At 36.2% G+C, this 27,404-nt stretch overlaps 1 protein-coding gene across 2 annotated transcripts in view; it reads left to right on the plus strand.

Moving 5' to 3' along the window:
* The first annotated feature begins 836 nt into the window (after positions 1-836).
* The window catches only part of CALCR (calcitonin receptor), a 152,782-nt gene continuing 126,214 nt past the window's right edge, over positions 837-27,404 (plus strand). For both annotated transcript variants that reach the window (XM_032753485.2, XM_032753486.1), the window contains exons 1-2: positions 837-869; positions 1,055-1,273. The gene's annotated coding sequence lies outside the window, so the exon portion shown is untranslated. The remainder of the gene's footprint in view (positions 870-1,054; positions 1,274-27,404) is intronic.

The raw sequence follows: 27,404 nt of genomic DNA on the forward strand, positions 1-27,404 counted from the left end.
CAGTGTCGGGCACCAAGTCAGGCACCCCATATCCCCGTCTTCCCTCGCCGTCCTCTCTGTTTTCATTCACCCTAAAACACTGTGCCCACCAGCAGTCCCTTACACGGAGGGCACTCTTTCTCCAAATCCAAGTTATGCCCCCAGCCTACAGCCGCCCAACTCCGGACGCTCTCCCAGGGCTTGCCTGACCCCCAAAGTGTCTCTTCTCATCTCCTTCCTCTCAGCTTTTTTCCTTTTAGCACCCCAGCTCTTAGCCAGCCGCCTTCCCACGCCCTCACCCCACTTTCACTACCTAGCCCACTACCTACCCTCCCTCCACAGGCTCCCTGGTGCTGAAGAAGCCAGGGTCACAACGTCTCTGAGGTAAGGTTCTTGTGGAAACTCACCTCCCTCCGGAATTTGCATCCTCCGGGGAGGGGATAGGGCTCCCAGAAAGCTGTCTCCCAGCCCAGACTGTCGCCCCCCTCTCCCTCCCTACTCAAGGTCTAACTCGGGTCCCTCGCCTGCTTCCTATGTTTACGCGGCGCTTTAGTCTCCCGGACTCGCAGGGTGAGCCCCAGCCCTGACTGGAGCGAGACAGCAGCCGCGAGCTCAGCCCCACTCGCGGGCCGGGGCGACTGGGGCTGGCGCGAGGCGCACGGAGCTCACCAGCTCGCCCCTCCCTCTCCTGGGACAGGAGGGGGCTGACTGGGGCGGCGGGGTCTGGGAAGGGGGGCTGGCTCTCATCAATCCTGCAGCCACCTCGTCTGCCGCCTGTCGGGAGGCGGGTGGGGGTGGGGCGGGAGCGCAGGCTAGGATTGAGACTCTTAAGTCAGGAGAAGTTTGCGCACAGCTTCACAGCTGCGCGAGCGCAGGAAGGCGCCGGGAAGGTGAGCCTCCCGGACTCTGGAGGGGTAGAAAGCAAGCCAGGGGAAAGAACAGTTGTCTTTTAGCTGATAATACAACCTAGACTTGGGTCTGAACCACCTAAGACAGATTTAAAGTGTCAGAAAACCAGGAGAGGGGCGGAGAGGGAGGACTGAGACTAACGCAGTTTGCTCTCACATCAAACTAGGAAAGCCAGGCCCCCCAGCCTCTGGGTGGGCTGCGCCGCGCGGCTGGCGGACCTTCCCGGGTTGGAGAGGTGCGCACGTCTGCACCTCACCCTGCGGCGGACGTCTCCGGCCCAGGAGATGGGCGCTGAGGCTTGAGCGCCAGAGTCCCTGGAGCCACACCTGCGAACACCCTTTGCTTCTATTGAGCTGTGCCCAGCCGCCCAGTGACAGAATTCCAGGTAAGGAGGGTTTGGAAATGAGCGGGACTTAACGATTTGGGGTGTCCAAGGGATGTTTAACAGTGCAGGTGCTATAGGCACCTTGCTTTTTGATTATAGAAATGTGGTTTGATTGTGGTGCCTGTGGTTCTCATGTAGGGTCAGCTAGGTCTTAGATGCTTTACTTTACCCTTGATAAAGAAAAAAGAAAAATAGGCGTCCTGGGAAGAGCCAACAACTTATGGTTTCGTATTGAAGGATCATCTGATTTCTTGTGACTTTTACTATGTTGTTCATATCAATTTTCCCTCAAAAGTTTTATTTTCCAACTTATTGGGTAGGAAAATTACGGGGGTTAAAGTTGTGAATTTTCCCAAAGGGTGTTTATTAACTGACAAACAGATAATATCGGCATCTATGAGATATGTCATGGTTGTTCTGGATATTGGAAATGAGCACAGTAGTGAATGGAGTTGCTTGTTAAGTCATGTTTTACAGAGAATTGTTTTCCAACAATCATTTATGCATAGCAGCCATTCTTCACACCTATTAGGAAAAATATGTTGTGTGCATAGTTTCCAAAAGAGTACTCTTTTTCATAATGCTCTTCCCAAGCCTGGGTGAAAGACATCAAGAAAAGCTGTAACAAATTAATTCCTTTTCTCAAAACATTCATTTTCCTTGAGGTCCAAGTCAAAAATCAACAATACAATTGAGATTAGTAAACTATCATACAGACTTTATTTAGCAAATCTACCTAAGAAAAGTTTTATATGAAATCTTTAACCTAATACTATGTGATATATGCAAGAAGAGAACGCAGAGTTTCACTTGCCGATCTTCAGGAGACCCTATTTCCTGGCTGTGGTTAACCGGAATCAAGTTATCTATGTAAGGCTAATTGTTGAAATTATTCTGTGATTGAAAGTGAAATGTTCAAAATAAGTCAAAGTTTTACAATGTAGTTCTTAAAGCTAATCTTTAAATTACAGAGTGTCCGAGTTTGAGTCTGTCTTAAATGATCATAGAAAGCAAATATTTTATGTATTTGGGCCAGTTGACTTACCATTAAGGACAAAGTAGGAATGCTTTTAGTATTATGGAATTTATAAAGTGTAATTTCTAATAGGATATTGCTAGCCTATGAGTTCAGTAGTAAAATAACTCAGCTTTAAAAAGTTGAGATTGCTGGTTATACAGCAGTATTATGAGAGAAACTAAGATGATTAGATTTGTTAAACCTTTACAGTTTAAGTTGGTATTCTCAGTGGATACTCCTTGCTACTCAATATTTTAACATAACTCAAAACATCCATCAGCCAGGATTTGTTCTGGTTCAATGCCTCTAACCTGTTGTTTATTTTGTGAACTATAGCCCAAGAATAATATCTGGTCATATTATAAAATGTTCTAAGTTTATTCATTGGCTACATCAACACAATAAGTAAACAAGAAATCTTCATTATAACCAGTTTATAAGAACACATAGATAATCTTGGAGTTGTTTTGTTTCATGATTCTCAAAGTTAAAAAGAAATAGCTGATATAAATACGTCTTCTGTTTCTCATTTTGAAACTGGAGGTAATGATTGATGGTGGATGGAGAGCATTTGCTCTAATCAGTTGAAGAAAGGGAGCTAACTATTAGTTTAGTTGTGCCATGGCAATTCTGTTCTTGATGAACCTCTCAGACTCTGTCAATGTTAACATGAATGAAAATATTATCTACTGTTGGTTTTTATTAGAGTCCTAGTGAAATGGAAATAGGAGACCGGTAATGGTTTCAGTGATAATCTAAACCAGTATTCTCAACTCGGGCTGCAAATTAGTGTTAATAGGAGAACTTTCAAAAAATACGGATGCTCAACCTTACCCCAATTCAATCAAATCAGAATATCTGTGGAAAGGGTCTGCAATTTGATGTATTTATTTAGGTGATTGTAATATGCAACCAGGATTGAGAGCCACTGACCATGAGGGTTTCCACCAGACTTGGTAGAACTCATTGATGTGGGAGGCTTTTGATAAAAATAAATGCTGTTTGTTATATTGCTGGTCAAATAGTTTTTTCTTTAAAAAAAAAGAAATATATATGTATAAACATACATATATATGTATAACTTGATCTTACAATTAGAAGAAAAATATTTTAATATTTGATATTAGATATTTAGACCATAACAGCTTCTTGGAAAAACATTTTTTATCCAGAAAACAAGCTATTGAGTTTGAAATTGATCTGCCCATCCAGAAAATGCTTTAGTAAATGAACTCTAGCTTTAAGAGATGTTGAAAATAGTACTTGATGAAACATACAATTTCATCTCCTTTTGCTTAAGACCTGTATAATGTGTAAGGTACAAATACGTACCCTTTTGAAAGAGGAGAAAGAGGAAAATAGCATCATTCCCCTTGGCACACTAACTACCATATACCCGGTGCCAATGATAATCTAGTACTTTTACAAAAATTATGTTTTAAGCTAAGAGTAGCCTTGTGAGTTACAAGCTATTATTATTATGTATGAGGAAATTGAGGACCCATTAGATTAATGAACTTGCTCAAAGCCACGAACCAAGTAAATTAAAAATATATTTGAACCCAGGTCTTTTTAAGTTCAATGATGGGTTATATTATATATTTATATACATATTTGTATTTTTTACAACTTAACAGCAGCATTTATTTAGAGATAATATAAGTTAAGAGTACAAATTGTGGCACAGCTCTGCTTGAGTTTGACTTCTGGCTCCATAACTTTCTATCTGTGTGATTTGGATACATAATGTAACCTCTCCATGCCTTAATTTTCTTTGTAGAATAAGAATTAAATGAGTTAATATTTGTAAAGCATTTGGGTAGGTGTCTGGTACATGGTAAGTTCTATGTGTTATATTTTTTAAAATGTCATTCATGCAAAACAATTTTGATTGTTATATGCCAAGCATTGCACTAAGCTTCAAGACACATAGACAAATAAGTCATATCCCTATCCTCAAGGATGTCGTGTCTAGTAGAGAATGACAAGTACATAAGTAATCATCCCAATCAGGTATGGATCTTTTACTTAATTAAAAGCATAATTTCTGTGACAACTATGTGCTTTTCCATGTGAATGTGATCTTCCAGAGCTTCATATAATAAGTGTTATAAAACCAAGTGATAAGATTTTGTGTTTTCATAATGATACTAACTTGTTTTCAATTCTAGTATCAAAACACAGAAAATCATATTAAAATATGTTTCTGGCTTCCCCTATACATTTAGAAAACCAGCAATATAGAGAGGTTTGAGATCTTTAAAATTTTATGTTAAAAGTGAATCATGAAGATAGAACATTGGCAAAGAATCAGTAGAAAAAATGTTATCAGTATCTGTTCCTCAATACTTCTAACAGTAATTTTCTTGAATTGGCTTTTCAAAAACAGTGTTGTCTGATTAGAATGTAGTTTTGTTTTTGTTTTTAAGAAAAAAAAATGTTTCAGGGAAGAAAGAGTGGATCACAGAATACAGAAAAATGTCCCTAATACAAGTTGGCAAGGCAACATATACCTCATTGAAGCTGGCAGCACTTCCTAGCCTATGCCTGCAGCTCTGCACAGCTGCCTGGTACCTCCAGGGTACCAGTGGATACCTGAGGTATAAGATTCTGTCTTTGTTAAAAATTAAAGTCCCTGTTTATTTTTTTAAAATAGCATATAAACTGCATTTCTTTGTACCAGAATAACACAGATAATCTAAACTCAAGGACTTATTTCTCAAAGAAATAAAGTACCTGGTTCAGTGAAATATTTAACTATTCCATTTCACTGAAATTTATGTTTAACTATTTCAGTAAAATTTATGTCTTTCCTCTCTCTTATCAAGTCTCAGACTACTTCCAGTTTTTCCTGTAGATGCTACACTTTTCTTCCTCTAAGTATCACTGCCACACCTCTAGTTTAAGTTTTTATCATTAATAAAACATTTATTCTCCTAATATTCAGTCACATTAAGTTTCTTTGTGCTGAGTTCAGTGTTACAGAACATGGTTAGACTTGTTTTCTAATCTCTAATTTCTCCCCCTCTGTTCATAATTATTCAGTAATGGTCCAAGGACTGCAAGACTTAGAACCCCTCTTCAGCCTGGTATTTAAGATGTTTCATGGTATACTCCTAGTTTAGCTTTCCTATCCAAGTCAGGTAGAAAATCTCAACAGCTCCTTAATTTTAGTTCTGAAGCTGTAGTTACACCAGAAAAATTGACTCCTGATTTGGAGTCCATTCTTCACTTTCAACCCTCTGCCCTTGCATGTCAACCTCAGTCTATATTCTTCTGCCTCAAAATTGAAGTGTGTGTGTGTGTGTGTGTGTGTGTGTGTGTGTTCCTTTACATCAATGGTTCCATTGTAGAGCTGCTTTTCTTTGGTTTTCATGTCTCGCTGCAACCCTAGTCTCACTCCCTGCACTTTGTCCGGTGGTTCAGAATTCAACATTTCAAATCTTACCTTCCTCCATCCTTAAAATGTATTAATCCTTCTCCCATAACATGTCTAACAAATTTCCATCCTAATAGCTTTGCCCATATTTTAAAACTCAATAAATATGTACTAAGTGCCTATTATGTCCTAGTCAGGGGATACTGTGACAGATCACAGATCCTGGTTTCATGGGGAATGGAAAAGACAGACAAACCAACAAACATTATACAGCCCTGTGGTATGTATTCCAGTAGAGAAATGCCATGACGGTGTCTAGCCGGACAACTAACCTGGGCATCAGGGAAATTTTCTAGGGAGGTTACCCTAAAGGGCATATGAGTCAGCACTGAAATGACAGAACAGAATGAGATAGATAAAGAGGGGAAGAAATGAAGTGTTACAGGCAGGACACCAGATTGTGGCTTGAAACAACATGGTGACTTGGGGAAACTACAGGTATTTTTGTCGCCCCAGCAGGGTCTAAAGGACACAGATTATACACAAAGAAGCTTGCATGCCTACCATACTAAGGGGTTTGCATTTTATCAGGAAGATAGTGGTGGTCCTTGAAGGAGTTAATATAGGTTACTGAAATAATCAGATTTGCCATTTTGGTAGATCTCTCTGGTGGAAAATAAGAGGCATATTAGATCGAAAAAAGGATGGATACAGATTAACTGGACACCCGCAGCCTTGCTGCAGTGACAGAGGGAAGAATCAATTAGGGCCTCCTTGTTGGAGACAGAAAAGGAAAAAAAAAAAAAAAAACAGGAAATTATTTTAAAGAGAGATTTTGTAGGATTTGGTGAACAACAGAAATTAGAGGTGAGATGAAACAGAAAAATTGTATGATGAATTCCAGGCCTCTCTCATGGATAGTAAGAGAGATGTGATGTCATTCACCAAGTCGGGACAAGGAATATTTTGGAGAGGGAAGATAAATAGTTGAATTTGGAGGAAAAAAAATAATGTCTTTGGCTCATCCATGTGATGATGTTAAGTAGAAGTGGATATAGAAATTAGTGCCTCAAGAGAGAATTTGGTACTAGAAATATAAATTTAAGAGACATAGTGAATCTATTTCAGCTGACAGCATAGGAATAAAGCATATTATCTCTGGAGAAGTAAAAACAGGGATAAAGAAAGAAAACATAGAGGAAAAAATTAAAGGTAGAAAATTAAAAGAAAAGTAAAACATCTTAGAATCCTGGAAAACACCATTATTTAAAGGCAAATGGAAAACAATCCTGCAAAAAAAAGACAGAGATGAAAGACTACAGGAGAGAGAGAGAGAGAGAGAGAGAGAGAGAATGTAATTTTATAGAAGCCAGGGAGGAGAAAGCGAGCACTCATGCGGGATGTTACCAGTAGATAGAGTAGGATAAGGATTGAGAGCTCGCAATTGGATTTAATTGAGAGCAATTTTAGTCATGAGTTGGGTGTGGGTTGAGAAATAAATGTGAAGTGAGGAAATGGAGACACTGATTGTACACAATAATTTCAATCATTTTGAGAGACGCCTGCCTCACTTTATTTTCCCTTTTTGAAAGGTGCAGTCTCCTAAAGCTTAACTTACATGCTGCTTCCTTCTTTTTAGCCTTTCCTGGACAGTGTTTCCCCCCAACAAAGATGTCATATCACATCATGATTGATTTCTCTTGTTTTAGAGTTTCCAGAGGTCCCATGCATGTGAGCTGTGTGTGTTTGCGTGTGTATGAATATATAGGTATATATTAAATACCCATGTAGTATGTAAAGTATTTTTCTCTGTTGCCATGCATTCATTGAAATAATTTTCTTAATCTCTTTATTATGATAATGTATTGGGGAAAAATGAGTTTATAAGCCCCTGCTCTCAATAATAATGATCTGGAAATTATAGGATTTCTGCATATACCAAATATTTCCCAGACTGTTTGTGTACTTAAAAGTTGCATAGAGCAGCCATAAAAAAAGGGACATGTATGAAGCTGGAAACCATCATTCTCAGCAAACTATCACAAGGACAGTGGCACGTTCTCACTCATAGGTGGGAATTGAACAATGAGAACACCTGGACACAGGGCGGGGAACATCACACACTGGGGCCTGTTGGGGGGTGGGGGGCTGAGGGAGGGATAGCATCAGAAGAAATACCTAATGTAAATGACGAGTTGATGGGTGCAGCAAACCATCATGGCACATGTATACCTATGTAACAAACCTGCATGTTGTGCACATGTACCCTAGAACTTAAAGTATAATTTAAAAAAAAAAACTTTTTATAAAAAAAAGTTGCCTAGATAAATTTTTCAGGCCAAATATAGCAATTTTTGAATCACAAATTATACCATTTTATACTTGTTTTATGGTGGTTTAATCTCCCTTTTGTATTATTTTCTTATTTCTCTACCAGATTACAAAGGACAGAGTTATCATTATTTCTTTGTCCCAGCACATCCAGGAGACCCTCTCTTCTCTTAGAGAAATGAGTTAAAACTTCCCTGAATGTGTCCATAAATGAAGTGTTTTTTTTTTCCTCCTGCACACTGAGGCTTAAAGTTTTCTTGTTTTAAGTTATCAACTAGCTGTTTCCCCAGAGCTTTCAGCTATTCATCTGTAGTACTTCCTCCAAACCAATAATTCATTCATATTCTTAACATTCATTCTTATATTTCGGGTTTGAGTTAGTTTTCTTTAGTGAGCATTTAAAACATAGCACACATATTCAGAACATAGTATTCAGTTTAATCATGCAGAACTGTTTCCCAACAGCCCTCTGCCCTCTTAATCACAAAGTCATACCTCTATTTCTCCTCTGCTTCTTGCACTAGGCTGGAGCTGCTTAGGTGGTATTTATACCTCTTATAGGCAAGAAAAACAAAACTAAACTAAACATTTTTCCTTCTCATTTTCCTAATGTGGATCCAAGCCCTGAAAGCAATTAATCCTAAATTGTTTGAATAGCTGATTTTCCGCAAGTTAATATTAATACCTCCTAGATTTCCCAGGTATAACTAAAAATAGAAAATAAAAAAAACCAGCTACTATTCATTGAGCCCTTACTGTGTGCAGGATACAATGATACTCAGTGACTTCTTAAGACAATCATATGGTATATTATCAAGCCCATTCCATAGGTGAGGAAACAGGGCAGAACACTTACAAGGACCCAGCAAGGTTCATACATCTCTGAGTGGCAGAGCTGGAACTCAAACCTAAGTTCGCCTAAAACCAAAAGACTATGGTCTCTCTGCTACTGTACTCAAATGGAATTTTGAGGCGACTTAGACATCTCTTTATTTTAATATAATTGGAATATTAATTGTCTTAGATGATCAGAGCCTGTAAGTAACAGAATTAGGAGCCTCTCTCAATGGATATTTCAGCCAGTCTCTATAGGCTTTAAACTCAGCTCTCCAACTCAATCAGGCCACCGGAACTGTGACTATACCTATAACCAAATTCCAGCCTTTTGGTGTAACCTGGAATAGTTCAGGATCACACTTCATATTAAGTTTACATTCCAGATAGCTAAGTATACAAACATAACATTACTGCACAGAAAAAAAAAAAGTGAAACGTGATATAGTTCTTCTAGGATTTCATAGGTTTTTATTGTCTGTCCCAAATCTGTCTATTAAGTAGGCAGACATCAAGTAAATTTAATTGCAAATGGATTTTAGTTTGGTGTCAGCTCTTAATAAATATGAAAATTATATTTATTGTATTATAGGAAAAAATCTCTTTAATAATAATAATTTTTAAAGAAAAGCTTTGCTTTTTGAGATTTCCTCTCTAGTGAGGTGTTCATAAAGTCAACGCAGGCAACAAGGGAAAAAGAAAGGAAAATTGTACTGCTGCCAAATTTAAATTTTAGATTGACTTGACTCATCCATTAATTAACCCAACTTCCAGCATAATTATTTGTTTCTAACCTTAAGTCTGACAGATAGAATTCTTTCAAGTATGAGAGGATGTATCATAGAAAACATTGGTGTTTATGGACATTGGAATGGAATCTCTTTAGCCAAAGATTCACAGAAGTTCATGGCACAGGGTATATAATAATGCAAATTGCTTTAGCACCTTCTTCACTGGGCCTACTACAAGACTGAAAGGTCAGGATATTAGACCACTTTTTCATTACTAACATCACATAGACTGCAAAGGTGGCACTAAGGCAAAATCCCAGCAAAGTGTTGAATGATCCTTGCTCGAGGGCCAATTTAGAAAAAAATAAGAATTTACTGGGTGGCTTCTTTTCCCATTCAAAATGAAAACAATTGTATTGCATCCCATGAGGAAAATATATATTCTTCAAATTAGATGTGTTATTTTAGTGACTACAAGGTCAATGAGAAACTTAGCATTTCTTCTCAGCTACTAAAATATTAATATCTGGGCATATTTGAAGAGTAGCAATGTGGAGTCCACAAATATCAAAACTGGAAGTTATGGTCTGCATTTTAATTTGTTAAGGAGACATTTCTAGCATTTGAAGTAATGCTATGTATCTTCTTGATAACTAATATTTTACCCTTATTATTATTCAGGAGACCAATACATTCATTAAAGAGGAGACCATAGCAGAGATGGCATATTTTCCAACCAGGAGGTAATAGTTCTGCCATGAAAACTCCAGCCTTCTGACTCCACATCTAGTGCTCTCCCTAAAGGAACTGTAAATTTGCAGGGAGCCATAAGGAAATGCAGAAAAATATATGCATTAATGTACTTATAGATGACCTCAAAGACAGTTAAACACATGAATAAGAGTGGCTCTGCATTACTTTGTATAAGAGGCAGAACTTGTCTCTCATGTCCCCTCCCCTTCTCCTAGTTTGTCCTGCACCTACCATTCATATAGTATTTTCATTTATTCTAGAAGCCGGCTTTCCTAAGGAAAAGCCTCATTGTTTGAGTCTTTCCACAATATCTCTCTAAACCCCCTTTGCCCCTACTTCAAAATTAATTACTTTTATTTTGCCCTATTCCTACAACACCTGCTTTCTGCAAAGTATGACATAGTGAAGTAAACATGGACTACCTTCAGGAAAAGAAAAAAAAATTGGCTGGGTGCGGTGTCCCACTCCTGTAATCCCAGTATTTTGGGAGGCAGGTGGATCGCCTGAGGTCAGGAATTCAAGACCAGCCTGGCCAACATAGCAAAACCCCATCTCTACTAAAAATACAAAAAATTAGCTGGGGGTAGTTGTGTGCACCTCTAATCCCAGCTACTTGGGAGGCTGAGGCAGGAGAATGGCTTGAACCCAGGAGGCAGAGGTTGCAGTGAGCTGAGATAATGCCATTGCACTCCAGCCTGGGCAACAAGAGCAAAACTCCATCTCAAAAAAAAAAAAAAAAAAAAAGTGTATTATCAATGTTAATGATGTGTTTTTTGATCAAATGTGTTTGAGTCTTTATTCTCAAACTTGAAGAAGCTTTATACTAAACTTAAGCATGTTAAAAGCTTAATATCCACTGCCTCTAAGGTAGCCAGACCACTGCCATCTATCACTTGGACCACTCCAACAACCTTCCATCTGACCTGCTCACCAGCACTCTGTCTCTCCCTGCACATTCACCACTTAGTTCCCAAAGTACTCTCTTTCTGGTAGATTCTCGCAAATTAAATGATAGTGTTGGCACTGATTGGAATATAATCTAAACAGAGACGAGGGTGAAACTTTGATCAACCCCTGATTCCCATAAATGTGTAATTTCTACTTTCTAAAAAAAAAAGTAAGTTGTGAAAACTTTCAAGAAAACTCGGATATGAAATAGACATTGAAATATTTCAATAATAACAATAATGGTAATAATAGCTAACACATAGTACTTACTATGAGCCAGTAATTTTCTATGCCTTTTGTCGATTTTAATGTATTTAAATTTCACAGCCACCCTCTAAGGTAGGTACTATTGCACGCTTTTACTCACAAGGAAACTGAAGAACAGAGAGGTAAGTATCCTACTGAAGAACACACAGCTAATATGATGGATTTGGAAATGAACCAAGGAGGTCTAGCTCCAGTATGTAAGTAAATCAGAAAAGGGAAGTGTGCTCGTTATAAATGTATGACAGCCAAAGCTCTGTCGTTATGATATAAAATATCTTTCAGTTTTGCATTTTGTGTGCCTTTGAGTAGCAGATCCATGGATAGAAAGTCAAGAGAATTAAATACTGATTTTTCTTATTTATTCTAAATATTAACCTCTACAGCTGTCATGGGATGTACTCAGGCTTATAGTATTCCACTCTGCATTGTGGTTTACACAAAAGGGAAATTGTGCTTTGCCAGGTTGACATCTCATTCATAAAAATTAGAATCAAATGCAAAAACCTAATCTGCTTTACTATTTTAAAGGTGCGATTTGTACTAACAAAACGCAGAATACAACTCTTAGCAAAACATGGCTTTAAATAGAATTTCAAAACTATACATTGATTACTTACATGAAAATTAGTCAGAAACCCATGGTATGTGTGGTTTTAATGATGTGGAGAGAAAAAGAGTGGTCTAAAAATGGCAAGTAAAAAATACATTGAACTTTAATTAGGCTAAAAATAGTCAAGTTTCCTATTCACTCACTTGGAAGTGATAAACTTTCCAAGATCTATTTTGGAGCATGGCGACTCTTTTCCATGTGTTCTAAATGGTCTCATTTCCCTATATGATGACTACCTTGGCACTCTGTGTACTTGTGCAACGGGAGGGATTTGTTCTAATACTCAAAGGAAACTTTGTGTGTACTTCCATGTTCAGGCTACACAGCCTTTTGCAAGTGACTTTTATTTAGTACTTCTGATATTTTTAAATTTCTTTACCATATTTGAGGTTATTTTCTTTTCTAATATAATTTTAGCTCTTTTATTTACTGTTTTTAAATTTTTCATACGTTCTATATTTGAACATGCTTTAGTCCAAGGCTTTTTCCCTTTCATTGCTCCAGCTCATTTTAAAAATAATAAAAGAAAGAATATTGATCTCAAACCTTAACTGCTTACATTAGATTATCCAATTTCCCCATGAATTAGAAAATTGTTAGTATATTCTTTATTGAAGAGCCAAGATTATAGTAATACAGGCTGATTTTATCTGTTTGTTTTACTCCGTCACTGTCCAGAATCTTCCAGCTGGCCAGATTTTGCCCCACATTAAATAAAAGAAAGGGTTGGGTTCCAGATATAATCACAATGATGACTAGTGGGCAATAGGTGTGGGAGATAAATGCACCATGGGTGACTCCTTGAATTGTCCAGGACACCTGAAAATATAAGCCTATGCAGGAAAGAAAGCAAGTATGTCTGGTCTTACCATCACTCATATCCAAGCTGGAGGTGTTTTTTTAATTATGTCTTCATTGTTTTTTGTTGTTGTTGTTGTTCCTTTTTATAATACTTGTTAAGTAGAGCTCCTGAATAGATATTGCTCAGTCTTTTTTTTTTTTTTTTTTTTGAGACGGAGTCTCGCTCTGTCGCCCAGGCTGGAGTGCAGTGGCGCAATCTCGGCTCACTGCAAGCTCCGCCTCCCGGGTTCACGCCATTCTCCTGCCTCAGCCTCTCCGAGTAGCTGGGACTACAGGCGCCCGCCACCACGCCCGGCTAATTTTTTGTATTTTTAGTAGAGACGGGGTTTCACCGTGGTCTCGATCTCCTGACCTCGTGATCCGCCCGCCTCGGCCTCCCAAAGTGCTGGGATTACAAGCGTGAGCCACCGCGCCCGGCCTATTGCTCAGTCTTTAAGTGAAAATCGTGCATATGTTTTGCTTTTAACACTATTATCAGGCTTGTTGATACATGCCAAGCTATGTACAAACATGCATTACCTCATTTAGGCTCCACAGCAACGCTGAAAACTAGGTACTTTATCTCCAATTTACAGATATGAAGACTGAAAATCAAAGAAGCTAAATAAATTAATAATCATAAGAAATAAGAATAATAATACTGTTATTACTAATAATAGTATTAATAAGTTAAATTTAAAACTAACATTTATTGAAGGCTTAATATAAAGATTCTTGGATGAATCATTCCATTTAATTCTCATAATAATATTATTATGAGACTTACATGATTTATTGTTATACCCATTTTAACTCCAGGAAATGATGAGGCTTAGAGACATAGAGATCATATAACCAGAAGCAGAGGCAGGATTGAAACCTAAAATACCTAACTACGGAGTTCACGGTCTGAATCACCTTCCTGTATTCCTACTAAAGGCAGAGCACACATTCTTACCCAGGGCCTGTTTGCTGAACAGCCTGTGATTTTTCAGGGTCTCACACAGCTTTTAATCTAAAACAGTGGTTCTCAAATGTGGTCTAATGATCCATACTGATCCATGACAGGGTTTCAGGGTTTCACTGTCTGGCAGCAAAATAAAAAGATAGAAGATAATTTTAAGAGTTTTTCTTACCATTAAGTATGTTCAATTTAAAGAATCACACTTTGTTCTAGGATTATATCCTTTCTCTTCTGGATCAAAAATATCCCTTCTTTTTATCTAATGATGGTGATAGTTGATGATAGTATTTTTTTAAACCTTTTTAATTAAAAATTATAAATTTCTTAACCCTATGTCCCCTGCCTCACACTGGAGAAGGAATTGTATTTATTCATTTGGAAAATTTTAAAATCTGGGCCCTTTTGAAAAAGCAAAAATGCTATTAGGGAATAAAGGGTGGTACCCAAAGCAACTTCTGTAAGAGTGTCCAAGATTAAGCCTTATGCTAGGCAGTACCATTTTATGGTTTTTGAAGAATTTTCAAGGATGCAGGCTACACTTGAAAGAAAATGATATTATTAGTGTATGAATATATTTTTATAGAATAGCACTGTTCAGATACAAAACACTTAAACTTTGACTGAGTCATGTGCATGCAACCTACTAAGTGCTTACACATTCAGCATCTCATTTGATCTGCACCCAACACTCCGTGACACAGTGCTACTGTAACAGAAAGGAAATACAACAGGATATACTTCTTATTAGTATTATTCAGCCTCTCTTAGCCTCAGTTTCCTTTTAGGAAGGAATTGTTTCTATCTTAAAGGATTATTTCGTGGATTGTAAATAATGTAGGAAAAAATTTGGTCATGGCACAAGGCATATAGCAGTCAATAACTGCTATCTATTTCTGTAATTATTATGATCCTCATTTTACAAATGAGAAAACTACAACTCAGATTAAAGCATGAGTTAAAGTAGTTCATCTTGTTAAGTGATGAAGTTGGAGCTTGAGACAAATTCTATCTGCATCCCCCAAGCTTCTTTTTGTTATCTCTCACCCACAATTCTATATGAATCTCAAACCTTATCTTCACTATCCCAAACCACAATTTTAGTAATGGTTAGAAGCTGAGAAATGCCACTGATTTAAATGTGCTTCCACCATTCTGTAGATATGTGTCTTTGATGTCTTTGTCCACATGGTCACAGCAAATAAACTTTTCAGTAGAAAAATCAAATAAAATTTTAAGTGATTCATTGTACATATCAAGCCAATAAAAGTTGTATTAGAACAAATAGTATAAATTAAAATTGTAAAGATTTTCAGATGGTCTGAAAAGTAGGATCCTACAGTGCATAAAGGAGGCCATGGCTGAAGGTCACCAGTTTAAGAGGAAGGTAAAATTTGAAGGTGGACCAGTAATTTTTATATCTATAAAAGATACCTCATTGTATAATAGGTGCATACCAGCAGATATATTTTGCAAAATTGTAGATACCAATAGTCAGTGTGCTTATTTATGTTTATTTTGTTTTTGGTTTAAATTACCTGGAGAGTGACATCATTTCTCTAGGGTAAAGCATTGCTTTAATTGTCAATGGAATATTAGAAAAAGTGGATGTGTCACTGATTCCTTAGTAAAAAGCTTTATTTTCATCATAATTCTAAAGAATAAAGAGTTTCTGTCTTTTTAAAGAGAAAGCAGAAGTATGACATAGTTCAGTCCTCAGAGGGAGAAAATGAGGAAGGAAAAACAGTTTATTTTCCTTTCTTTCAGAGGGCTTTGTTTTTCTCTTACTGTAACATACTCATTAGGGTCCCACCTCTTGTTTTGAGCTCATCAGAGAGTTGGATTTTAAATAGCTGTTTCTAATATATTCAGAGACAAGTAAATACTGAATATACACTGTGTTGTGAGAATGAGCATCACAAAGGATTTAAGAGTTATTAAGTTTCATATCTTCCTGTGATTTAGGGTGGAAATTTGCAGCAGAGAGATTATTACATGTTATGTCAGCCACCAGACAGAAAGGACAACAAAGTCCCGATCTCCAAAGGGAAGTTGAGTTATAAGAGACAGGAATACCAGTGAGAAGTATGAGAGAGTGGGTGGGAGATAATGTTCAGAATCTCTTTTGCTGCCCCCAATTTATGAAAATGGCTTGAAAATATTTATAGTCAAAGACCGAAATATTTCTTCAAAGAAGATTAGCTTTGCTCCATTAAAAGTAATGAGTAGAAATATTAAAAAAAAAAAAAAATTTTAAATACCTGAGTATCTTGCCAGCAACTTACCACCACTGCTAAAAGTGAGGAAAGACACAGCTTTCATCATTGGGACTGCAGGTTTATTTCAGGTAATGGAAATATTTTGGATGAAATAATAGATTGACTAATGACACAAATAAATCATTCTGCTAAGCCACAAAAGGGCAAAGGTCTTGGTACATAACCAGGAGGGTGTGAAAGGCACTTTTTAATAGGCAAGCTGCAGAAAACCAGATTGGCCTGGTTCTGCTGAACAGCAATCATGGAAACTGATTTGTTGTGTCTTAGGGACTGAGGGGAGGGGGTGGAAAAGTTTTGGCTCCTCAGTATCTAATTAAGCAGGACTGTGCTTTGGACAGCCTGGTTTGTGTGTGTGAATCTGGGTAAGAAAGAGGTGTGGTAGAAGCTTGCCTAATGTGTCTACTAATTTTTAAAGTTACAATTTGCTGCCAGTCTTACCATATTTTCTCAAATAATTTTTCGAACTTCCCTTTTATCCTCATGACATGGAAGTTGATGACAGGGACAAGGATTTTTGTTGTTGTTGTTATTTGACAGATTTTTAAACCTCTCATATCATCCCAACACACTGCTCTCCTTGCTGCACTCAAGGGTGATTTTCTCACTTTAATCAGCAATTGAATCACCCGAAGGGCTTGTCAAAACAGATTGCTGGCCCCACTCCCAGAGTTTCTGATTCAGTCTAAGGTGAGGCCCAAGGATTTGCATTTCTAGTAAGTTGTCAGGTCATTTTGTTGCTGTTGGTCAAGCTATCAAGCTCACATTCCTTCCCGGGGATCTCATTTGACATACTCTCTTCCCCATCCTTCCCACAGTTCAAGAGGTTTTGAGTGAAGCATTTCAGATTATTTGCTTCATCACTACCCATGTTTCTAATATTTTCTTTTCTTCCAGTAATTTCTTTCCAATATTCCAAATTTATATGAGAAAGAACTGTGTAAATAAGAAAAAAAGGTTTTTTTCATTCCAGTTAAATGATAATAAATATAATAAAAAGTCTTTATTTAAAAGACTATCAAGAACAGCAAGATATGTGAAACTACCTTTTTCCTCTCAATATCTCTACTGATTCTTGGAGAGATACAGAGAAACAGTGAAGCTCTATTTACTTCAAATGACATTCTTCTAACTCACTAAAGGTGAAAGTTCCAGGAAATATTTTTTCTTTCTAAAACAAATAGCAGAGTAAATAATGTCATTTTAAATAGTATAAATAAATAAACATTATCAAACCATGGTATACAAAGAAATAAAGATTCTACCAATATAACTACTTTGAAAGCTACTACTACTGGAAGAATAATTTTATAAAGCACAAGAATTGTTTTATTTCTTTCTAAAAATTGGATACAAGGCAGTAGGTAGAAGGATATTTATATTTTTGTTTTATATTGTTTTCTGTATTCGTGATTAATTTCGTCAGTAAGAATTTTTAAGAAACAGTAAAAAAATAGGTGTTAAAAAAGACTATGAGATTTAAGTTTGTTTATTCAGCTCACCTATATTGAGTGCCTAGTCTGAGCTAAGTATTATTTTAGGCAATTATAATAAAGACAAGGCGACATTTCCCTGAAAGCCTCTAAATCACAAACTAGGTAATAAGCAAATAAACAAATATAACTAAAAGATTAAAAAGAGTTAGGGTCTTGCTTTTTCAAGGGTCAAAACATACCATGAAGCTGAAATAGGTAAAGTACTAAGTACTGACACAGAAAAGGATAATAGATTAAGGAAACAAAATAGAGTCTAGGAACATATTGGAATTTAGTATATGGTAACATTGGCATTTTAAATCAGTGGCAAAATGACAGAAAATTCAAAACAGATATCTACCTTCTATCATACTCAGAAACAAATATTGATATACTAGGAGAAATACAAGATGATATATTTGTTATAATCTAGGTTTTATAATCATAAACGTAACACAAAACCCAAAAGCCAAAAGATAAAGAGAGAATGAAAGACTTGACTATATCTAAATATAAAATTTCTATATGGTGATAATTTCTGAAAATAATAATATGTCAACTAACAGTATGGAAAAAGTATTCACAATCAACTAACAGCATGGAAAAAGTATTCACGATGTATAGAACAAATAATATTCATTGAACACATATTCTGTACCAAGCACCGTTCTAAAAATTTACAATCACCATGTTATTTTTAAGACTTAAAAACGATCATTTTTTTCTTGTATATGTTAATTAGCTTGATTTAGCCATTCCACAATGTATACATATATCAAAACATAAAGTTGCATACCATAAATATATATATAATATTAATTTGTCAATTTTAAAATTTTTTAAAGAAATAAAAACTATCAGATGTGTATTCTTATTATACTCGTTTTATACATAAGCAGTCTGAGATTGGAGACATTTGGTAAAATGCCAGTCATCTAGCAAGAAAAAGGCAAAACTGGGATTCAAATTCAGATGTCTCTGACTCCAAAGTTATTAAACACTGAGGTAAAAAGAGTTTCTATAAATTCAAAATAAAAAGGACAAAATGTAGGAAGTCATGGAATATGAACCAAATGGCCAAGGTAAAACATTTAGCCTCACTAATAATCAAAGACAAGCAGAAAATTTAGTATTACTTGTGAAAATTACAAATCCCATATGCTTTGGCCCAGCATTTCTACATATTTTCTACTCTACAAAAATGCGAGTCTTTCTGTACATATCTTTAGGTGCATCTAGAATGTTCTTTGCAATATCATTTGTAGTATTTCAAAGACAGATATTGCCTAAATGCCAATCAATAGGGAAATACTCAAATGTATTATGCCATACACCTATTTCAAAAGAATGAGGCAGATCTATATGTACCGACGTGAAAATATGGTCATCATATATTAAGTAAAAAGAAAGTTTCAGGAAAATATATATAGATAGATAAAAAATATCCTGTTGTGTAAAATTATACATTCTACACATGCCTATGTGCACAGAAAAATGTCTATAATGGTAAACCTGAAATTGTTAACTGTTTCTACTTCCAAGAAGTTATGTTGGAGAAGTAGAATGGGTATGAGGGAAAACTTTCACACATAAAATAAATTACAAAACAAAAGTTATCTCCAGTTTAGATTTCATAGTTTAAAATATGTATTTTGTTAAAGGCAAACAGAAAAAATATAATGGAAAATATTTTAAAGCAAATTTTAATGAAAAAGTGAAAGACATTTGAACTCAAACAGTGTAGACCAGTTGTTCTTGAAGAGGATCTCAGAATGCCAGGAAAATACTTCTCACTTATATCTGACTGAAGAGTATCAGTGCCCTTTAGTGTCAGGCTTTGCTTTCATGCCAATATCAGGCCACTGATAATAAGGTCCTTCCAAATTCCATTTCTGTTTTCATCCTCCATCCCTACTCTACAGTTTTAAAGCAAACAGTTGCCCTGGAGAAAAAAATTCAAGTATCCCCAAGTACTTTGATGACTTAAGGATAACCTTAATGGATTCAGAAATAATTCCATGGCCATGTTCATTTAGGAACTCTTTGCAGGATGCAGTATTTGGTTAAGGGAAGCCCTACAGTGTGAAACATCTGTCCCAAGCAATTGCTATTTGAGTCACCTCTGTATTGCAGAAGAGTTTTACTCTTTTCATTATTGTTCTAAAAGATCTCAGTGGACATGAATGTTTTCATTAAAATAAAAATAGAGCAGAAAAACTTGTTCATTCATAAATGCGATAAATATCTGTCCACTGATCAGCCCAAGTCTAGTTTCCTTCTTATCAGGTTCTTGTTTATTAAGACCTGTTTTTAAAAATATGATTTCAGATTATATGTTAGCTTTATGTTTCTGTTTTAATAAACATATGATAAACTCAGTGCTGTGCTTAATCTATGCCACTTTGATATGATTACTGGACTGTACCAATAAACTATTTACCAAGTTTGGAATTCAATGTTTCCCATTTGGTAAATGTTTGAAAGGGTAAATCCTTTCAAAACCACTGGAAGGTAGACATCATTCAAAATGCTTAGGGTTTTTTGTTGTTGTTGTTGTTTGCTTCTCCATAAGTGACTTTTTGCAGTTTAAACCACTATCAAATTTATTCGGGCTGCTAACCCTAGTCCTTTCCTGTCTATTCCAGATGACCCCAGGAGTATGCAGGCTTGTTATTTCTTCCCCATAGCTAGTTTGAGAGTAATGAGTCAGCCTTTTTCTAGCACATCCATAGTCCCTCAGGACCCTGCATTAACTGTATCCACACTGTTTTCAAGCACAGAAATGATGGGGCATTGCTGGAGCATGATCAGATAAAAGTCCCCTTCCAACTATCAAACCCTGACCCCCTTTTATTCATCCGAGGAGTTCTCCAGTGCTCTGCAGAGTACTGACACATGAGTAGTATGTCTGTTTAACATCCCCTCTCATCTGGCTGGGACTTGCTTACACAGAAATTCCCAGCAGCCCTCAAGCCCAAGGTAGATGGAACCTGGCAATTCCCTGTAACCAGCACCACCTGTCCCCTCAGTGGGGTCAGTACCCAGACTCTGGAGTCAGAGATTCTAAGATCAAGTCTTGGTCTGCTAGTTACTGCCAATATGGCCTACAAAAAACAATTTAATTTTCTCATGCTTCAATTTTCTCACATAATCAATAGGGATGATCCTAGCTCTCAGATTTACTGTGTCAATAAAGACTGAATGAGTAAGGTTCTCAGCACATGACTAGTGCAGAATAAGTGCTCAAATAGTGATATTGTGTACTTTCTAAAATGACATGTACATATAATATATATATATATGGCCTGGCAATTTGAACATCTATCATCTTTGCCTTCAGAATTCTGCATTTATCCTAACCTGGGAAATGGGACTTCCCTTTGGAATATAGTGCTTAGATTAAACTAGAAATAAGCCTGCTAATGGGTCTTAAACTTTCTGCTCTTCCCAATGTGCTATTGCTGGACTCTGTATTGCTATAGTCCTTTCTCATCCCTGCCTCCCGTAGGTTTAGCTACCTTGTTCTCACAACCAGAAAGGGTAGATGATCAGTATAAATCCCTTGCTGGAAATGAATTATGACAGGGTTAACTTTAATCATTGAGGTCACTTATGCTATCTAGCTTCTATCTTCTTTGATCTCTTTCCTTTCTTTAAGGAAAATTTGCATATGTAAGATGGTTCTTATTCTGTAAGGAATAGAAACAGATATATTCTAGCAAGTGTTGAAAACCTTACTTGCCAAACTCTAGGAAAGAGAATTTCATGAAAAATAAATATATTGTCTAACACATGACTTGTAATAGAAATGATGTTTCCAACAAAGCATATTTTATACACTAATTTTCATGATGGCTTATTAAAAATGTACAACTTCTCATATAAAAAATAAACAGATAAAAGCAGTCTTGTGGTAATTTGACAAATCCATGTTAAAATGTCACACTAAAGCAAAAAGTGGAGTACATATAGCAATGGAAGGTTTAATCTCTGACCCTGACAAGTTTTACAGTTAAAGTTTAAATACAGATTTCTTAAACAAACTAACAAAAGCAGAAATGACAAATAGGTTTCATTCGTCTGCTCTGGATCTCTGCTTTGAGAAGGATGCTGAGGTCACATCTAGGTGCAGTGGGATTTAGTGACGTGTTAAAAGACAATATCTATCATGGCAATAGAGTAGGATGGGATAGGATTTGTACCATGTAGTTACCATCCCTACTTGCTTTTGGATCACACAGGCATCTTTTTGTATAGTCAAATACGATATAATTTTGTGGAGAAGGAGGAGACACTAACATTTGGTGGAAGAGTACAAAAGATTAATCTGACACAAGTGCTTTTCAAAGCACTTCGCATGTACTCACTCATGGAATCATCATAATAACACTATAAATATATGCTGTTATTAGCCCCATTTTCCAAATGGGGACATTGAGGCACAGAAAACATCAGTAACTTGCCCAAGCGATACAGCTAATAATGAGCAGAGCTTATTGACAGAGCTGTCAGGAAGTCTGACCCCACTCTGTGTCTTTACCATTTGTATTAATCTGCCTCCAAAATTTGTTGTGCAAAAAAAAAAAAAAAAGGGGTAAGTTTTCATTAACATCTTTCTATGGCATGCATTTTGTAAACCTAGCACCACAGAACGTTCATGTAACAAGTGATCTTGCTCATTATCTGGACCAAACTTCCGTTTGTTAAAGGATCCTGTCCTTAATCCCCAGTACCTCCTCAGGATCTCTCAGCTCTTCCCTTGTTGAGCAGCTCTGGAAACTCTTTGACATATTGAACCAAAATCTCCCTCCCTCTGATTTGCACCTCTGATGGAGCAACACAAACCAATCTACACTGTCTTCCACAGGATGACAATCAATATCTTGCCAGTGAAATATCTCCACCATGGGTAAAATTTGATGAGAAAGGAGATAGTAGATTTTTAAAATAACCCATAATTGAATAAAAGATCATTTTATTTGAAAACTTTTTCCCTCTAAAATAACATGATATATTTTGAAAGAAGAAGGTGTGAGTTCAGGTGTCCATTATGTAGCCAGATGGATATGTTGTTGTTTTCCCATTGCCATAGAAACAAGTGCTCTGTTTATCTCATCCAGTGAGGAAGAATTTCTTGGGTCTTTCCCAAAAGTTGTGATATGTGCTACACTGAATATGGTCCACCATGTCCATCTGGACAAAATAAATCCCCTTTTTACTGGGGAGGAGTGCTACATGGGGAAGTGGGGAACTCTACTTGAGCATTTCTTCCTATGAGCTCTGTCAATTTCTTGTTATTTGAGATTCACAAATTCTCTTTAACAATCTATTAATGTGCTATACTCATGTTTGGAGATAATGCTAATTATCAAAGAAATTAGGCTTCTAGTTCTAACCTCTAGAGAACATGGGAAAAGGCCAAAAAGGAATAATTACAGAGATGTGGTTTAATATAAAGGTTTTATATCAAACTGAATTCAGCCATACTCCAGGCCATGAAAGTGGCTTTGTAAAGACGGTGCTGAATAAAATATAGCCAATCAATGGGTTCACAAAGACCAGTCTTTAACCTTAGTTTTAGTTGAAATCATATTCGTAGGCCCATTCATTTGCGTACCAATAAAGCTGAATCTTAGCTTTAAATGACTTAATGTAAGACCTGAAACAGTGTGGCCTTGGAAAGGGCATCACATAAACTATCAGGGTGTCCCGAGTTCCATCTCCAGCTCTGCCAACAGGTTTTGTGACTTTGGTAAGCTCATAATATTTACTAAGCAACTGTTTGGCTTTGAGAACTTGAGCTGGGCATTTTACCTTATTTAATTTTCATAGCCACTTTGTAAGTTAGGTAATACATTTACCTTTCTTTACAGATGAGAAAATTTAGTCTGAAGGGCTAATGAACAATGCCCAAGATCACTCAGCTGATAAATGGCAAGGCTAGAATGTGATGACTCAAGCTTTTCTCTGCATTAAACTATTCTTATCACTTCACTTCCTGAGTTTTAGTGTGTATCTTTGCAGCCATGAGGTTGACATGCTCTGCACATTCTTTGCCACTTTGACATTCTTTGATTTCAAGGTAAATATTTCAATGTAATTTCCTGTTCTTTTTATTATGATTATCCATTTCACTGACTGCTGACAGACCTTTTTCTTAATTTGTGTCGTCTATATTGAAAATTTACCTCAATCATATTTACCAAAATATGAAATCTCTACTTAAATGGGCTTAACACACTATATCAGCAGGATATAATTTCACATTTGTGGTATCTGTAAAATAAAGCAAAATACTGCAGAATTTGACTCCTACAGTCCAAAACTACAGATACCTTTGCTGACAGTAGAGGTCACTGGCACCTTCCATCCTCTCCATCCAGGAGATGCTCCCCACAAAGGGTGGTTCTTAAATTTGTTTCCCAAAGGGTCAGGGAATGGTAGACCAGAAGCTCCTACAAGATTTTACCAAACTCCTCTTTACTTTTGCTGTCACTTTTGACCTGGTGCCTACAAATAAAGTTACTATCGTATTTGTGGAAATGGATCCCTAAACAACTGGCACTAAAAAAAACCCGTAAAGAAGTTGTTGTTATGATTGAACGTTTAAGAATTGATTATGAGCATGTGAATCATGTGATCAAAAAGTCTTCGGTAATAAATAGGGACATTGCTTATCAAATGAGTTGGAAAAGTTTTGCCTGCATAGATCCAGGGCTTCATCCCTGACAAAGGCTCTTAGAACCCTCCCTGATGAAATACACGTTTCAAGTTCTTGAGCGCATTTCTTAGGAGTTGACAAGTTCTCCATTAGGTGGCGCAGTGTTAACACTCTGTTAATGGCTTTTTGCCTTTTTTAAAAAGAATTTTCTTCAACTTGTTTGAAAATCTCAGGATGGACTTGCTTTTATACATAGTGTTTTCACATACACTCAGCATATTTACTCCATTTGTAGAAATATATTTTGAAATTAAGTAATTTGCAAGCTTTTATATCTTGTTTTGTGTTGGTTTGCTAATTTTAGACTCATAATGCCTTCTTCCTTCAAATATTTAAATTATACATGTCTAATTATTTTTTCTTCCTCAGAGACAAATAGAAGCAGATATAAATTAAAAATTTACCTTTAAATATTACAGATGTTTTTAGTAAACTTCTTGGAAGTGAAAATTTGCAGAATCAAGATTATTGGTATTGGATTGCTAGAAGCTGGTATCACAGGTGCACTCTTTGCTGCTGAACCATAGTAGTAGCTAAGTAAACAACAAGAAGGTCACATGTACAAATTATGCAGATGATTCAGACAAAAACATCAATGCATTTTAGTTATTTGAATATATCAAGTAGGTGTTTTGCCATCGCATTCAGATATTGTTCTTGTCTGATACCCCTTTAGCAATTGTCACAAAACTCTGTCTCTCGTGTGTGTGTGTGTGTGTGTGTGTGTGTGTGTGTGTGTGTGTGTGTGTTGTGTGTGTGTGTGTGTGTGTGTGTGTGTGTGTGTGTGTGTGTGTGTTTAGCCCAAATAGAAATGCTTGGTTATAATTATTGTGAATTCTAAAAATACTGAAGTGGCCAACATTGACCAAATTGACAAGACCTTTTTTTTTTGAGATGGAGTTTTACTCTTGTTGCCCAGGCTGGAGTGCAATGGCATGATCTTGGCTCACTGCAATCTCCCCCTCCCGGATTCAAGCAATTCTCCTGCCTCAGCTTCCTGAGTAACTGGGATTATAGGCATGCGCCACCACGCCCGGCTAATTTTTTGTATTTTTAGCAGAGACGGGGTTTCACCATGTTGGCAAGGCTGCTCTTGAACTCCTGACCTCAGGTAATTCACCTGCCTCGGCCTCCCAACTTACTGAGATTACAGGCGTAAGCCACCACGCCTGGCCTAAATTGACAATTCTCTCACTAATTTTTCTTTAAAGGGAAAACAAAACCATATACATAGAATATGTAGTAAATGCTGTCTAACCAAGTCATTGATTTTAAAAATAAAGCTGATTAAATATTATATTCTAAATAAAAAAAGATTCCACCTCATATTTTGACATATTGTTGTATTTAGCTAAAGTGCAACAAATGATGAACTCTATCATTTATGTTCCGAAGCACATTATTGCATTTAATGATATTGCCAGTCTGATCTCTTCAGAAGATGAGATTTTTAGTGATTGAAACTGAATTGCCAATTTGTGCTGTTTAAAGCACTGCTCTATCAGCAGCATGTGGTCATTTTGGATAGGTTAGCTCCTGGATAGCATCTCTTGAATGTACCTATCACGGTAATATTTAAACACTGTTCATGGTGTTTACATCTCAGTTAGGTTACAAAGATACATAGGTGCATTGGCTTTGCATTTTCTATTAACTTTATTTAATAAGGTCTTCGTCAAGCCCTAAACCCTAATAGAGGAAGTTTATCTAGTCAGATTGTCTGAACGAATTTTAAAATCAAACTCTCAATTTTTTACTTTGATGTTTTCATTTTTGATACCTTAACCACAAATCCTAACCTAAAATTATTCTCCTAGAAAACTTTCTATGGAAAATAATGATTAACTTCATCTCTTGGTCTCCAGGGTGATTGTCTTTACATTATTTAACAACAACTTCCTAAGCTGAGTATTTTAAATGGTTTACAAATTCAGAATGCTCAGGAAACTGGAAAATTCAGTAGGTGAGAGGACCTCATTCTCCCTTTTCTATCAGATACCCGTTTTTTCTCTCTACCTTCCCTGGTTGAGAAAAGGGAATAGACTTGAGAACTAAGATAATCATTTGAAAAATATGTTATTGCCCTTAGTTATAAAAAAAAATAGGTCTAAGAATACTTTCTCATCATTCAGATTTTAAGATTCCATCTGAATAAAGAGTTCAGCAACTAAAATAATAAATGGTGTTTATCCAACCCCGCCACTGAAAACATGAGAACATGAAGTCACAAAAAGCTAAATGATCAACTAGACATCCTTCGTTTGATAATTGGCAGAAATTTAACAATTAGAAATTCTATATCTTTTTTGTCATATGCTTTAACTATATTTCTGTTTCCCTTCCCAAAAATAAGGAAATAACTTAAATCCAACATAATACCTCTTTACTTGAAAATTTTTATAATCACAGCATTACAATTCTCAGAGAAAAAAAGAAAAGAAATGGTATAAAAATGTAAACCTTAATAAAAGTCCCAGGGAACAAAATTTTAAATTCATACGCACACACACACACACACACACACACACATTTCTTCTGGATTGAATTATTACAATTATTATCAACTCACAATTGGCCAAGACAACATAACTACATTATGAATTCTAATAATTCCTAAGTATTTAAATTAAAGCTTTTTTACAAATGCTTGTCTTAATGAGATGAATGAAGTATTTTCTTTTGAGTTTTTTTTCTGTTTTTCTTTATTTTAACTAGTTCATGTATTCATGCTCAAAGATTCTATTTTGCAAGAAGTACACAACTATCACCCTCACTTCTATTCATAATTTTGTTTTTTCTGACCTCATTGCTGAAAAAACATGTTTATATTTAAAAGTAGGTGAAATTGGAGTTTTATTATAGTTATTTCCCTCGGTTCTATAATTTCCTCCCTAGTTATATGTCAAAAATCACATGATGATTGATCATTAAGGATTATGTGTAATCATTTTTCAGCTTAACAACTTATTTAGATCCTCCTATGATGT

Source organism: Hylobates moloch, unplaced genomic scaffold (assembly GCF_009828535.3).
Source record: "Hylobates moloch isolate HMO894 unplaced genomic scaffold, HMol_V3 SCAFFOLD_1, whole genome shotgun sequence".
NCBI lineage: Eukaryota > Metazoa > Chordata > Mammalia > Primates > Hylobatidae > Hylobates > Hylobates moloch.